Source organism: Canis lupus, chromosome 33 (genome assembly GCF_011100685.1).
Source record: "Canis lupus familiaris isolate Mischka breed German Shepherd chromosome 33, alternate assembly UU_Cfam_GSD_1.0, whole genome shotgun sequence".
NCBI lineage: Eukaryota > Metazoa > Chordata > Mammalia > Carnivora > Canidae > Canis > Canis lupus.
In genome coordinates this window covers 6717565-6733267 of record NC_049254.1, presented here as the reverse complement: position 1 = coordinate 6733267, position 15703 = coordinate 6717565, and the positions used below count along the sequence as shown (strand labels likewise).

General features: G+C 36.9%; 1 protein-coding gene and 1 long non-coding RNA gene across 12 annotated transcripts in view; one reads left to right on the top strand and one right to left on the bottom strand.

Moving 5' to 3' along the window:
- CMSS1 (cms1 ribosomal small subunit homolog) overlaps positions 1 to 15703 on the bottom strand; it is a 142434-nt gene that overhangs the window by 53660 nt on the left and 73071 nt on the right. The window lies entirely within an intron of this gene.
- Positions 1 to 15703, top strand: part of LOC102151895 — a 124063-nt gene that overhangs the window by 47936 nt on the left and 60424 nt on the right. For 9 of the 11 annotated variants that reach the window (XR_005383189.1, XR_005383187.1, XR_005383188.1 and 6 more), the window contains one exon: positions 1373 to 1480. This is a non-coding gene — a long non-coding RNA (uncharacterized LOC102151895). Of the gene's footprint in view, positions 1 to 1372; positions 1481 to 2789; positions 2848 to 7064; positions 7515 to 15703 lie in introns of those variants that run through there. The other 2 variants (XR_005383183.1, XR_005383186.1) reach the window with 2 other exon arrangements.

The window sequence follows — 15703 nt, the reverse complement described above, 5'->3', positions numbered from 1 at the left end:
TTTGCATACATCAGTATTTGAGTTAGAAATTATTCCTTGTTATTTATCAAGTCAGATCTGATAGAACTTTAATTTGGCAACACTTTTAGGTTTTCATTTGAGCTTTGGACATAATTTAATTAAATATATTTTATAAATCATCTGTAATTTGGACTTTTTACAAATCATATGGGATTTCTCTCCACTTAACTTCAATTTTCAGAAATGTAACTGTGCTTTGGATAATAGAGACTCTCTAAGTTATTTTGGTATATTTCATAGACATTTGGTTAGGAAATATTCTCTACATTTGTTGCTCAAAAATTATTTAAATAGGAATAACTTCAGACATTCAAATAAATAAAAAGATTTAAAATCCATGATTGATTGATTAAGAAGTAGGTGTAGAATCAGGTATCCAATTTAGATTTTCTGCAATGCGATATAAGTGATATATTCTAGAGCAGTAATATTCAGTAAAACTTTCTGTGAAAATGGAAATGTTACATAGTTCACTATTCAATCTGTTAGCCACTGGCCACATAAGATTATTGAATTCTTGAAAGGTGGCTAGTATGAGTGAGGAACTGAGGTTTTAGTTTTATTTCATTTTAATAAATTTAAATTTAAATATCTACTTGTGGCTAGTGGAGAGTAGAGATCTAGAGTTTTTCTGTATTCTGCATTTAACATGAAACGAAGAAGTACTTGAATGTCTTCTAGTTGCTTAAATGTCTGTAAAACACAAGTGTCCCCAAAACACAAGGCCCGAGCTTGAATATGTGTGCACAGGCCTGATGGCTGGATATACCAACACTCTGAACTTTGGCTTAACTTGTGAATTCTCAGGCATAAATATAGTTTGAGATCACCATAGGTGATTTGAGAACCTTTTGTCTCTAGAAAGCCATGGGATCCCAAATGATCTCTAATAATTAAATTCAATGATGGTAAATGGACTCAGGGGTTTGACTCTTCCAGTTCATTCCTCGTATGGTGTGACTGGCATTTAGTAAGACAAATATGAAGGAGATACTGCACAAACAGCTGCCTCCATGAAAAAAGAGCCTCTTCAGATTCAGACTGGACAGGAGAAACAGGCTGATAAATACTGCTGGGCTTATGCCCAAATTTTTCTTCAACAAATACTGAGCACTGCTATGTGCGAGGCACAATGCATAAATGTTGGGGAAAAAAGTACAGACCCCTGCCCTCATGGTGGTTAACTGTATCAGACAATACAACTTTTTCCAATGTCTTCTTCCAAAATTCATTCTTTCCAGCATGTGGTGAAAATAAAATAGAAGAAAGATACACAGGATAGCTAGAAATGCTGAGGATTGCTATCATGTGTGTGTCATACATCTTACTCATTTTACGACTCTCTGCATAGCTTTCACGGTTCCGCACCCAGATAGATGACAAAACCAGTTTTTGAAATGCAACACTGGAAGCAGAGAAAATAACTGAAAAGACCCCAATGACATTCTTAGAACAGGAGGTGAGTATCATCATTTAGTATTTATTGAGTGTTTATAACATGTTTTAAATGAGTTCTTTCCTATTAGCCAGAAGAATGTCCTTTAAAATAACTGCTACTTTTTTTGTTGCTGTTATGGGATGATGCTTTTTTTTTCTTTGCCAATTAAGGCACTGTAAGAGAGAGTGCTACAATCACCACTTAAAAAATAAATCAATTATTCAATATTCAAATATAATCGCAAGACCTGAAAAGAATAACTAGCTATATAGGCCAAAAGTATTTTAGTTCATTTTGGAAGAGTGAGCCAAAAATGTGGCAAAATACTAAGCAAGAACTATTTAGTTAGACTTCTTCTTCTTTTTCTTTTCTTTTCTTTTTTTTTTTGTTTTTTTGCCTCCACACTGCAACCTGCATAATTAAAAGTATGGTTCGACCTGCATATTTATATGCATTTTCAAATGTGTGTTGTTCATGGCAATTTAAGGATGAAAAGGGTTAAGAATTAAATTAAATGAATTCAACTACAATACATAATACTTAAAGTATCTAAAGACCTGAAAGTCATCTCTCTAAATATATTTTTTAACTTTTTAATTGGTGTTCAATTTGCCAACATATAGCATAACACCCAGTGCTCATCCCATCAAGTGCCCCCCTCAGTGCCCGTCACCCAGTCACCCCAGCCCCCTCACCTCCCTTTCCACTACCCCTTGTTTGTTTCCCAGAGTTAGGTGTCTCTCATGTTTTGTCACCCTCACTGATATTTCCCACTCATTTTCTCTCCTTTCCCTTTATTCCTTTTCACTTGATAATGTCCTTGATTTTATAGACAGACACTTTGAAAGTAATTTAGACAATGAATCACAAAGTAATGGAAAACATCACAAAGAAAAAGCGATAAAGTTATATAAATACTTAAAAACCAGTTGCAAATAAACACATTATGAACAAAATTAATAGTAAAGGGGAGTTTTCTTTATTCTTTAAACAATTTTGTACCCTACCTAGAGTTTTGAAAACATCGCCACAAATTCTTTGATCCTCCTCTGTATTCCCTCCCATCAGATCTGGGAGGACTTGTGACTGCTTTACCCAATAGTGCACAGTGGAGATGTCACCACTGTAACTCGAGAACTTGGCTCATACAAGGCCACAAAGTTGTTGCCTTATTTCTAAAATACTGTCTTTTGGAGTCCTGGGCCTTTAAGTAAGAAGTGTGACCCCCCCCCCCCCCCCCCACTCCGAGACCATGGTGTAGGAGCAGCCACATGTTGGTGCTCCAGTTGGCAATGTGGGCAGAACTTGGTCTTTCTTCTATCCTTACCAGGTCACTAAACATGCGAGTAAAGCCATTTGAGGGCTCTTTAGTGCAGCCAACCTGTCAGGTAAGTAAAGCCATAAGAGCAGAAAAAGTAACTAGCCAAGACCCATGTGAGATAAGATCAAATGTTTGTTGTTTGAAGCCACTACATTTTGATGTGGCTTGTTATACAGCAATAGATAAGTGGAGCATACATACCCTCTTCTATGTATAATATTTTTATAGTGAAAAATTGAAAATTAAGTGTGAAATACACTCTGGGAAGTTATTTGCAAAAATTCATAAAGACTGTTTTGCTGATTTGCTATTACAAATCATCAATAAAAAAATAGCAACACCATGTAGGAAAACAGACAATTAAGTGGACATAAAATTCACAGAAGAAAAATGAAAAGGCTAAGAAATGTATAAAAATGTTCAATCTCATTAGTAAGTAAAGGAATTAAACAATAGAATTAAAAGTTTATCAAATTGGCAAAGATAAAAAATTATACTTAATGCTGGTTTGGGTTAAGTGGCAGTTAAAATGGCACAAGTTTTCTGGAAAATAAATTGATATTACATGAATAGAGTTTAAAAAATATCCTATTCTTTGATACTACTAGGATTCTAGGAATTCAAGTGAGAAAGTAACAGAAATCAGGTAAAATAATATATAAAATGTTTATCACAGTTTATTTATAGGAGCAAAAATATAGAAACAAGTTAAATGTCAATCAGTACCATTAAACTATGTATTTTATATTACAGAATATTATTTTATTATTTAGAATGAAATCTCAAAGATATTTTGTTAATTCTGATCTAGAGACATCATATTAGAGTAGAAAAATACCAGGGCTTTAAGTCACATAGACCAAGCTTTGAATCCTGGATTTCCCACTTGCTTTTGCTGGATATTTGGAAATTTGATTTATCTCTCTCTGAGGTTCAGTTTTCATATAAGAAAAATGGGGCTAAGTAACTATAACATTGATGGTAGTAATAATTAAAAGAGATTACGTATGTAAAAATAAGCATAATTGTTTCTCAATAAGTGTTGTTTCTTTTCTTACAACCCAAAGACACCATTTGAGCTTCATATCCTAATTCACATCACTTTCCAAATTCACTAAAATTTCTTCCACTCTGACTCTCTCTATTTATCCCTTTCCACAATAGTCTAGTCCTTACACCTTGGAGAGATCTCAAAAACAAAAGCAAACACAAACAATTTTCTTACCAATTTTCATTGGTTCCAATTGCATTAAAAATGTACCTATTCTTGCCCCACTCTCCAGACAGCAGATGGGGTGAACTTTGAGAAAGTCAGTCAGATCATGATATTCTCTTGCTTACTGCCCCACCTTCCTTGCACCTGATAGCTCCTCATAGCCCCTTGAGCAGACTTAAACTTCTCTGGCTTGTGTGTGCCATAGGATTCCAACTTTGCCTACCCCCCGATGTTAACATTCTCCCCCTTGCCTTTTACTCTCCAGCCACACTGACCTTCTCCTTATGGAAAACATTATGTTGGGACCCAACCTCAGGCCTTTGCTGTCCCTCTGTCTAAAATGCTCTTCCCCCAGAATCATGCATGGCTGGGCCTTTCGCCACTTAAATCTCAATGTAAATCTCGTTTCCTTAGGGAGGGTTCTCTTCACCATTCAATCTAAAGTCAACCGCTCATCTTCAATTGTCTCTAATCTAATCCTCTTTAATTGCACAGTAGCAGTTATATCTTCCTTACTTAATTATACATTTTACTAATTTATAATCTGCCTCAACACCAATGTTTCCTCACTTCCCATCCCTCCTTGACAGCAGGGAACTTGTTTGTTTTGTTTATTGTAACATTCCTTGCTATGAGAACTAGGCCTGGCACATGGTAGGTGTTCCATAAATATTTGCTGGATGCATTAGAAATACATCTTATACTTCTGAAACATATCTTAGCAGTGCAAAAGAAACAGCATTTGACATCCTTTTTAACAACAACAACAACAACAACAACAACAACAACAACAACCTAGGGATCCCTGAGTGGCTCAGGGGTTGAGCACCTGCCTTTAGCCCAGGGTATGATCCTGGAGACCCAGGATCGAATCCCACTTTGGGCTCCCTGCATGGAGCCTGCTTCTCCCTCTGCCTGTGTCTCTGCCTCTCTCTCTCTCTCTCTCTGGGTCTCTCATAAATAAATAAATAAAAATTTAAAAACCCCAGAAATTCAACATTATATGGGCATTTTTAAAAAAAGCTTTGATGGTTCTGATTAAAGTTAAGTACATCACTTCAATTTTGAAAAAGGAAAAAAAAACACAAACAAAATCATAACAGCATAAAATTATTTCAGGAGTGTGATGAGAGCTCCCCTGTCAAATCAGATACTTTTAAAACCATACCACCATTCAACAGGCTCCTTGCTTTGAAATGAAGAATATGCATCTCCCACCCATATTTTTACTGCTGTAGACCATGTGATTTATTTACTGGATAATGAACAAGTCTTAGTAAAAAAAAAAAGATCCCTTTTCAGCACTGCAAGTGTCGAAAACAGGGTTTCTGTTTTGAGGCTGGTTTAAACCCCTAGAATGCGGAGATGTCATAATTACCCCATTGCGTGGATGGGAATTTAAGCCGTTCCTCTTGTCACTTATGCTAGGGATTGCAGGCCTTTACTGGTTGGGCCTCAATGTCCAGGGATGATCACAAGATTCTATAGTAATGAGATCCATTTCTATAAAATCCATGAGAAAAGTATGAATTGCTATTTATAGATATGCCATACTATTTCAGAAATTATGTAACATTCAGACACTCAGGCGCAAGTTTGAGTAAGTATTTCAACATAGTCTGTCCTCACCAGTTTTGAATTTCCTCCACAAAGCAGGCTGGCCACATTCTTATGATTCTTGAAGAGAAAGGAAATACATGTTTATTAAACATGTCCTCTGGGCCAGTCTTGCTAATTGTGTTATCTGTACAGTTTCATTTAATCCTCATAACTGTGCAACAAATGAGTAAAGGCAATGAGAAGACAGGTTCTATTCTTTCACACAATGTGGAAGAAGGTCGGTGAATAAGGAATCCACAAGATGAAGGAACATCCTATTCTTATTCCACTGACATTATCCCAGAGTTTTTCCACACTGTATTTTACTTTACTGATTCAGGCAGTTGTCTGGAGCATGGTAACTGTTCATTGGTTAATAATGCTATTAAATTAGGCATCTGGGTTGCTTAAAACTGTGCATCTGAATTATTTTAAAATGCTAAGATTTAGAAGAACATAAGTGGGCAAGGCAATTTGAGGTTGCTGGAAGCTATTTTTTTCATTTTCTCTTTCCCTTTTTTTTAAAATTAAATTTAATTAACATAGAGTATATTATTACTTTCAGTAGTAGAGTTTAGTGATTCATCAGGTGCATATAACACCTCTCATCTTGTCAAGTGCCCTCCTTAGTGCCCATCATCCAGTTACCCCATTTCCCTATCTACGTCTCCTCCAGAAACCCTCAGTTTGTTCTCTATAGTTAAGAGTTTCTCATAGTTTGTCTCCCTCTCTGATTTCATCTGGGAGCTATTTTTTATCTTCTCATAGATAGTATGTCTGATTTGGCTTCATAAATAATTTGGAGAACTGGAGGGAGGGATGTAAGGCCTCATTTCCCCTTTTTCCCCTTTTTCCCCTGTCCTAAAGAATGACTTCATCCTTCATCTGAATTTTACAAAAATGTAAGGTTGTACTGCCTAAGATAAAACTAGGGTTGAGAATTCTATTTCTATGAAAACAGGATCAATTCTAAACTATGAACAAAGTCCTGATAAATTGGAAGAGAGAGAGAGAGAAAAAAAATAAATCTCTTGAGGTTGTCGTAAGCGATTACTGAAAGTCTGGATTGCTGGATCACTGGCCTTCTTTTAAGTACATTATGGTTAGAGAGACATTAATTTTCCTTTATTTTTAAGATTCACATTATGATCACACAGTTCGAATAAGCCTGATCTAAATGATCTGGTAGACGAAAGGACGGGAAAGATCTACATAGTTAAAGTATATCTGAAATCTTTGGGGTCTATTAGTTTGGAGTCAGAAAAGTAGAAGTGAGAAATTAATGAACATTTCAATATGTGAATGAATTTGAGAAACAGTGACTTTAGTTCAGAGAACCAGGGAGTCGCAGCTTCACGGGTTGAAATCTAAAATTAGGCCCATGTCTTACAATTTAAGAGGTGATATTTGACAGAAAATAGTCTTTGATATTTCATTCCAGATGCATTTTTCTCACGCTTTTGAAACAGATAGAAATACATGAAATGTTTCCCAGAAGTTCCTCATCTTGCCGACAGATTAAAACCCTTTTCAAATGAAACCACTGATGAATCTTCAGGCAGGATAAAATACTGGTACTATGATGGTGATTCAAGGTGTGGTGATGTATGAAGTACATGTATGAGCTCTCCTAGCCTGAAGTCTTCAAATATCCAGATATTTGGCACTCTAGGGTATGGCTTAAACTGAACCAAAAAATACAAAGCAAGTGGATTCCTTTGGGCTAATCATGTTATGCCATCCTTGGATTCAATCATCTTGTCATTTGCATTATGATCCATTCATATATTTATCTATACAATTAATTGAGTAATTGATGAATTAAACATTATACTTCATCAAGATGACCTGTGAAACAATTTGTTTTGGGCAAGTTTTAAAAAAAATGTCTTGGGTAAATAAAATTTGACTTAGTTTTACCTCTAGTTACAAGTTGATTTATTGTTTTCCTTCTTTTAAAAAAAGGATTTTATTTATTCATTTGAGAGAGAGAGCACAAGCAGGGGAGGGGCAGAGTGAGTGGGTAAGTAGACTCCTTGCCAAGCCGGGAGCCCAACACAGGGCTCGATCCCAGGACCCTGAGATCAGGACCTGAGCCAAAAGCAGACGCTTAAGGGACTGAGCCACTCAGGTGCCCCAAAAGTTGATTTATTCTTATCTAAGACTAATTGATGCTAATTCAGTAACAGCCAACTAATTAAAGTGATGCTCTAAAATAATCGTATTATGTACTTTGAAGTAAATGTAAATAATTCAAGTGTATTTTTCTGGTCATTTGTCTTATGGAATAACTATGATCCAAACCATGGTAGGAGGAAGAGGAAGGAAACATATATGCTGTGTGCATTTGGGATATGATTATGGTACTAAAAAACTTCAGAACCTTCTTGGGAAAAACAGGATGAGAACCAGACTCTCTCTGGACATCAGAACATGGCTGAGCTCCATTTTTCGTGAAGACACATTTATTTCCATGTTCTGGATGATGGGTTATTTTTGCACTTGAATGTGATGGCTCCCCTAATCCTATAATAATCAAACTGTATTGCTCATAATCCAAGGTTGAATTCAGTTTCCAAAGGAGATGTCTTTAAAAAATTGCTCTAAAAGAAGCCATAACTCAGTAAAAATAGTAATAACTATTACTTGTTGAGCATGTCTTTTGTGGCAAGCTCTGTGCTAAGTACATTTTACATATATATTCATATATATTACATCATTTAATCCTCACCAAGATCCTAAAATAAAGCAATTCTTATATTTAAGATTGTTTAAACCTTAAATTAACTCCCTTCTCCCTCCCTAGCCCACAGCAAGTGTGCCTAAAAATAATTGGTGCCTAGAAAATATTTGTTGAATTAAACAAAATGTCATTTCCTGTGGTTCCCCTGAGGGAAGGGTTTTCATCAATCATTTTGTCCTTTGATGTAACTTTGAGACTCTCAGGAATGAATAGGCACTGGAAAATTTTTAACCCAACTAAGAATCACGGATCGACTCATCTCTGTCCTCTTAGGTCAGTGAGGAAGACTATGTAAAGGAAGATCAGAGGGGGGTTGTGCAGGGATTGATAGGAAGGAAGAATTATTAATTATGGTGAAAATGATTTTATTCTTTTGGGCTGTAAACAAAGAAATAAGAAGGCCAAGTTACTGTGAACTGGGTAGTCTTCTGTGGCATGTCAAATACAACCATCTCCTATGGCAGTGGGCACTGGTGCATGATGCTCTGAGCTGAGAACTCCAGCAAGACTGGGCTTATACACCAAGAGAAAGGAGGGCTATAGTGGAGGACAGGCTCCCAAATAAATGTAGTCTTGTTTTTTGTGCGTTTCAGACCCCGACTTAATAGATTGTTCAGGTGTTGATTGGACCTTTGTCCACACTGTTCAGTGTCTAATGGTCCCTGATGCCCATTAAGACTTTAGTGTACTGCATATGGCAGGACCAAGGGATGACACAGACTCTCTGAATTGAGTCCTCTCTCTCCAACTTCGATTAATCCACGGTATTTTAAATTTTATCATTATTTTTTTTGCAGCATCTAGCTCTGCCAGGAACTATCACTGTCAAGCACAATCACATGGTGTCCACCTGTGTGCACACGCGCAGCATTGTGCAAAGCAAATTAAACAGATCTCATTCCTTGCCTCCAGGAGCTCACAATAAAAACCAGACAATAGATGTGGTTAACACAATGGGGCAAAGAGATGCACAGCTGTATAAACAGAGAACTACAACAAATGAGAGAATTTTGGTATGAACCGCGAGGGCAAGCGCTATTTGTGTGCTGGAAATAAGGGGAAATTCTGTAAGCTGCAGAGAATTGGCTGGAGTCTGCGTGAGAGTGAAGAAGGTGAGGGTGATAGCAGTAGTGGAATCATCTGTTCATCTGTTTCTTTCAATTTGGAAGGAAATAAGTTTTCTTCTAGAGTGCGGGGAGAGGCCTTCTCCTTTGGAGGTGTTTACTCCGAGGGCACTTACATTGCTACGTAGGCTAGTTTCTTCTAAGAGATTTGATTGTAACTAGTCTAAAGAAAAAAAATAAAAAATGTATTAAGCAGGGCATAGACTGCCAGAGAGGTTTCAAGAGGCTTCTTTCCACTGGAAACCAGATTAAAAACAAAATAAAAGCCAGAATGTATTATAATTGTACATTCCACTTATAACCAACTAGCACACGCCAAATGATTTTCCAAGGAAATGACTACTTTGGGTGAATTTTTTTTTTCTTTTCTGTTTTTTTTTTTGTTTGTTTGTTTTGTTTTGTTTTTTTTAAGGGACAACATTTCTTGCTATTGCATCTACTGTCTCTGACATCTTAAACGCTGTCAGGAGTTAATCTGGATTTACAGAATTCAGCTAAAAGCGAATTCCAGGCAGGTTTCTACCTCAACCACCCTGGGCTGATAGGTATCTCTTTTCTCTTAAATACATCCAGATAGGGAATTTGAAAACCTCCCCAGGAATCTTTTCCAGGGTTCATAAAACCTTAACTGCCAATAAGACCTTTCCCTCTAACTTAAATTCCTTTGGTTGTAATTTAAATTCATTTCCTCCTCTTCCCTTGTTGGAGAAGAGTACCACCCCCAATAGCCATTCCTCTAAACACAGCTGTCCCATACACACCTCAGGCTTCCTTCCTGGGCAGAAAGGAGTTTGGTTTCAGATGCCGTCTATTTATAATGCCTTTTTTATGCTGCTTCTTTTTTCTCAAGGTAAGATAAGCTGCTATGATCCCCTAACGTTGTGAATTTCCATAGCTGATTTCGTGAGGTTCATCCTGCAAATATTGACATGTTAAGATGTCCCATTTCTATAATTCCAATCAGATCTTGTGAATCAGGTCATGAAAATCTAAAAGAACATTGAAATTTATATTGTATGCTTTCTTGGAATGGGTGAGATGATAGTCTCGATTGACTCATTAGTCAATCGTCTAGGATTGACTTCCTAGCCCTTAGCACCCAGGCAAGCAATTTACCTCTAGATATAGTTGCTTTTAACAACTATAAAATAAGATGAACAAAATAATTTTAAAGCTTTAATCACCTTTGATCTTCAAAAATTCTATGATTATGTCCTAAGCAGTTACTTGGCCAAAAAGGGACAGCTATTTCCCTTTAACTACCATCCCATGTGCATCATCTTATTACTGATTTCTCAAGCAAGAACCTCTAATTTCTATTAAATTTTTTTTATTAAGGTCTTACTTACATATCTTAATATAAGTCCTCTTGGGTACCTACTCCTTGCTTATATGATACGCTAATGTCAAAGGGTACAAGTCTTTGGCTGTGATAAATCATTTTTCAGTTTATTATAAACTTTTGCAAGGCCACTGTTACATATGAATGTTTTTATTAAATAGCTTTCAGTCCACTGGAAAGGAGTCTGTAATTCTCCATCTTTATCCACATGGATATATTCCCTAACTTTTATGCCCTCGGATCTTTTAAAGCACATCCAACAAAATGAGCATTTGAGAATGTGATGACACATCGAGTTCCCTTTAAAAGATAATTCCTTTATTTCAAACACTTAAGTGGTATGAAATTCTTTAAAAAATTATATTGTTGAAAGAATTCTTGAAAGTAGGACATTGAAAAAAAATTCCATGTCAGAAATATTTTTGGGGCGGATCTCTTTCTCCAGTGATTATATACCGAGTGATCAATTTTCACTTCATTTCCTTTTAAACTTTTGCTGAACTTTGAATTAAGCATCAGAAGGCACATGAAGGTTAGCCGTATCAACTCCTTTCGTTAAATAACCCACTGTCTGCTGAAATGTTCTCAGGGGTTTTATACTAAAGGTGGATATTTTCTTTTGCTCTTTTGCCTTTTCATGCATCAGCCTGGCCTTCCCTTGCCCCTTCTCTGGCAGACACACCTTACTTTTTTTGTCATTTCCTATGTGACTTGAAAAATGTTCTTCATCAGACCTGGTGGCTAATTAAACAGGAAAAGTCTGAATTTTATCATATTCCACATACCAAAATAGGATAAACGAAATTGTACAAGTCTGAGCCACTCTTTCTATTATAAGATGGCCAGCAATTTATTGCCTGCCTCAAACAACACATCTACTTGGGTTTTGTGCCACTGCCTTCCCCCCACACTGACATCACACTGCTCCTTTCCTCAGGCCTCTTGTGGCCCCGTCCACTCAGGTGGTGGCTTTTGTAGCAAAGGAGCACAGAGCGAATGCTCTGGACTCGCTGGCTGGCTGACTGGTCTGCTCAGCAATCAGCTGACATTTCTACTGGTTCTATTCATGTTTCATCCTGTCTTGCACCACATAGCTGACGCTACTTGTCCCTGAGTGACATTTGTACTTTCCACCAGTAGGCGTGCCTCCTGGCTTGGTGTTGGTGTTGGTGGTGAGCAAGGGGAATGGCATGCTTGCGCTCCCCTAGTTTCATCTCAACTCCCTAAATTCTGAGGGTTTAGAGAATGCTCTCCACCACTCCTTTCATCTTGTCATCCCTTTCTTTACCTCCAGATCCCTACCCTTGCCTCGTTTCCTGTGTCTCCCTCCCCTCATTCCTCTCACTGCACTGAAATCAAAGCAACATAGTGAGGGGGAAGTGGGGCTCAGAGCATCATCAAGAGGATCTTTCTCCTTATCTTTCTCCTTACAACAAATTTCTCTGTAAGTACTATTATAATTCCTACTTGATGGGTGAGGAAAGTAAAACAGAAATGTTAAGTAACTTGCCTGTGCAGTTACCAAGTTACAGACTCAGAATTCAAATTGAGGCTATTTAACTCTTGCACTTTGGCTCTTAATTTTTTAATTATACTTATTTAATACTTAATATTCTATGATTATTATCATAAAGCAATCAATAAATACATACAAAATAAAAAGAAGCTGGATTAAGAAACCTTTTCCTGAGGTGTGCCTGATACTACTTCATGCTTTATTTAATAAAGCTGTGGCGTTCTGGTATGAATAAGTACACTCTGTTTGTTTGTTTGTTTTTACTAATTTTGACTCAGAGCTCCATGTTATTCATTTTCTATCACATGAATTCATAAAGTTTTTCTTACCCCAGAAAAAAAAAAGGTACATTTCTAAGGGCAAGACTTTTTGCCAGAAATTGATGATGCAGAACTAGACACCTCATTTAGAAACAACTATCAAAATCTTGGGCAGTCTCAAGTGGATTTTCTCTGCATTTCAAAGAAAAGATTGTAGGATGGGATTATAAGTAGCCTTCTGCTGTCCTTTCCCATTGTTGTAATTACTTCGAAACCTCAACCAAACTTAGCTGTTTTAAGCTTATCAAGAATGGTTACAGAAGCAAGAAAATGTCTGTTCTCTTTTCCCCCTTCTCCAATCAACTGAATATTAATTGAGTACCTACTGTGAGCAATCGTCATAGTGTCCTGCTCCACTGCAATTAGGTAAGCCTAAACCATGGTACTTTTCTTCAAAGGGCTGCCAGTCTAATTGGGAAGGTAAGAGGTACACAAGAAACAATGGAGGGGAATATTTACACAATAGATAATTATGTTGTCAGTTATATGGACTCACCTTGGAGACTGTAGGAGTTCAGGAGAGGATGATTCATGGAAGCCAGAGAAATGAGGAAAGATATTGGGGAGGAGGTGGGAATCTGGGCCTTGCAGAATGAATAAGAATTGTATAAACAGAGAACAAAGGGGAAGCCATTATGCATATGGGGAAGGATTTGGTGATGGAATAAAGTATTTGTTGGATCATAAAGACAATGGTCTGGCTAGAAGAGAAAAATATTTTGGAGGTTGATGAACAGCATGTGTCCATGTTGTGAAGGGTATCCTTGAATAACAAGCAGATGAATAATAAACTATTTAGAGCTGGATGAGCCCTTGGAGAGTATCTTCATTGGGCAATTCCACTGATAACAAATGATTTAGCCCCAAATTTATCATTGATTTGTAATAACTGGGCAAATCAAGCTCTCTGAAAGATTATCATTAGGCTAAAAGAGTAGGAGAGGTTTCAAGTTATAAACCTAACTGGGACTTGGTCTTCTTCTCCTATTAGCTCACCACTAAGTTGCATGATCTTGTGAAAGTTGCTTATCTTAGTGGGTTCTCAGTTTCTACATCTGTAGATAGAAGGTGTTGAACCATTTGATTTCCACTGACATTTTGAACTCTAAGATTCATGACTTCATGATTCTTTTTGCATTTTTGTATTCATATGATCTTTTATGATGGATGAACCAGGATAGATCTTCACACTACACTCAATCATTTGAATTTCTCTTAAGTCCATTGTTCTATGTAGCATATTGGATGTGTTATGACTTTGTGTGGCCATGAATAGTAAAATCATAATGTCAAAAATTTTAAGGCTAAAATAAACCTTGCCAGGCTGAAATGGAAAATCATGTTCAGTCGGCTCCTACTTTTACTAAATGGAGTGATGTAGTGATAATCAATAATATATGTTATTTACTGAATACTTATTTTGTGCCAGGAATTTTACATCTACTATATATCACTTATATAATAACCCTTATGTAAATATTATCTTGTATTTATTACACAAAACAGAGGTTTGTTACTTTCACAAAGTAACTCATTGGTAGCAATGCTGAGATTTGTTTCCTGGGATGTCCACACACAAACCTCTGCATTTTTCTCTTTTTTCAGTGAAAGATTAAGGGGCATACATTGCTAAAAGCTATGTTCCCAGTTCCATATGGAGCTGGGATAATTTGAAGTATATAGAAAAGATGAAAGAATTAGTCCCCTTAGAAATAATTAGGAGTTTCAATTCCCTTTATTTTTAGGTCAGAGAGTCAAATACCATGGCTGGAATTTAAGTTACTGAACAATCTTATGACTAATAATAGCATTTGTAGTCACGAGGATTGAGACAAAAAAGGAGCAAACAGTAAGCCGTTAGGTCAAACATTCAGCACCAAGGGGTTAGCAAAATACTCTTTTTCCTAAGTTCAGATGTCATGCAAAGCAGTGCTGAGGACTGACTGCAACTGTGGTTTGTGCCTTTAAGAGGTGTTCTGAGGAGGGGGGTCATGAGTCATCTGATATGACAGAAAGGCTACCTGTTAAATTTTCTTTTTCTCTTTTTTTTAAGATTTTATTTATTTATTCATAAGAGACACAGAAAGAAAGAGAGAGAGAGAGAGAGAGAGAGAGAGAGAGAGGCAGAGACACAGGCAGAGGGAGAAGCAGGCTCCAAGCAGGGAGCCCTACATGGGACTCCATCCTGGGACTCCAGGGTCATGCCCTGGGCTGAAGGCAGACACTAAACTGCTGAGCTACCAGGCGTCCCCTGTTAAATTTTCTCTCTGGGTTTCTGTTTTTTACAAAATTGTTGACAAGGTATGTAGATTGAAGTTTATTTAATAAGCTTTCTTTTTTGTGGCACATTTTAGAGCGTGCATATAAAAATTCCATGTCAGTATTATTAGATGGATCTAGGTATTATCTTCATGGAGTCAATGATTTTACATTTTGGTTCTAATCATTCTGATGGAATGTTTGTCTTAGAAGTAATTTTTTCCAGTGCAACTCCCTGGGTGCTTATTCAAGATGCTGGTTTGATGGATGAACTTTTGCTGGCTAAAGGAATTCAGATAAACAGGGTGCTCCCAACCAACAAGAGAATTTAGAATGCTCCCAGAGAAGTCTTTTGAACATACTCATGCACCAATCAGTTGCAGTTAATAAGTCTACTAGAGAACTGTTACCAGATTCTGTACCAGGTTACTTCTGGCCTAGAGATACCAACGTATATATGCCAGAGTATGGTAAAGTGGCACATCAGGGTTTAATTTAGATTCAAATGGGTATCACATAGTAAGGAGTTGTCTGACTACAAATTCTTCCACCTTTAGAAGAAAGGGGTTTTACTAGTATAAAGGATAATTATTTTAATAAAGGCAATTTGAGAAGTGCTCCCAGAGTGAATGCGTAAGACCTTCTATATTCTCTCTTAGACTACATGAAATATGGAAATCTAATACTGTTCAGAGAAGTAATCTCTGGGAGTCTCTTAGGCTTTGCGATTTCTCCAGAGGAAAAAAAAAATTCAGGTCCTTATCCAAAGCCACTTTTAGCATTTCCACTTACTAATGACTCAGT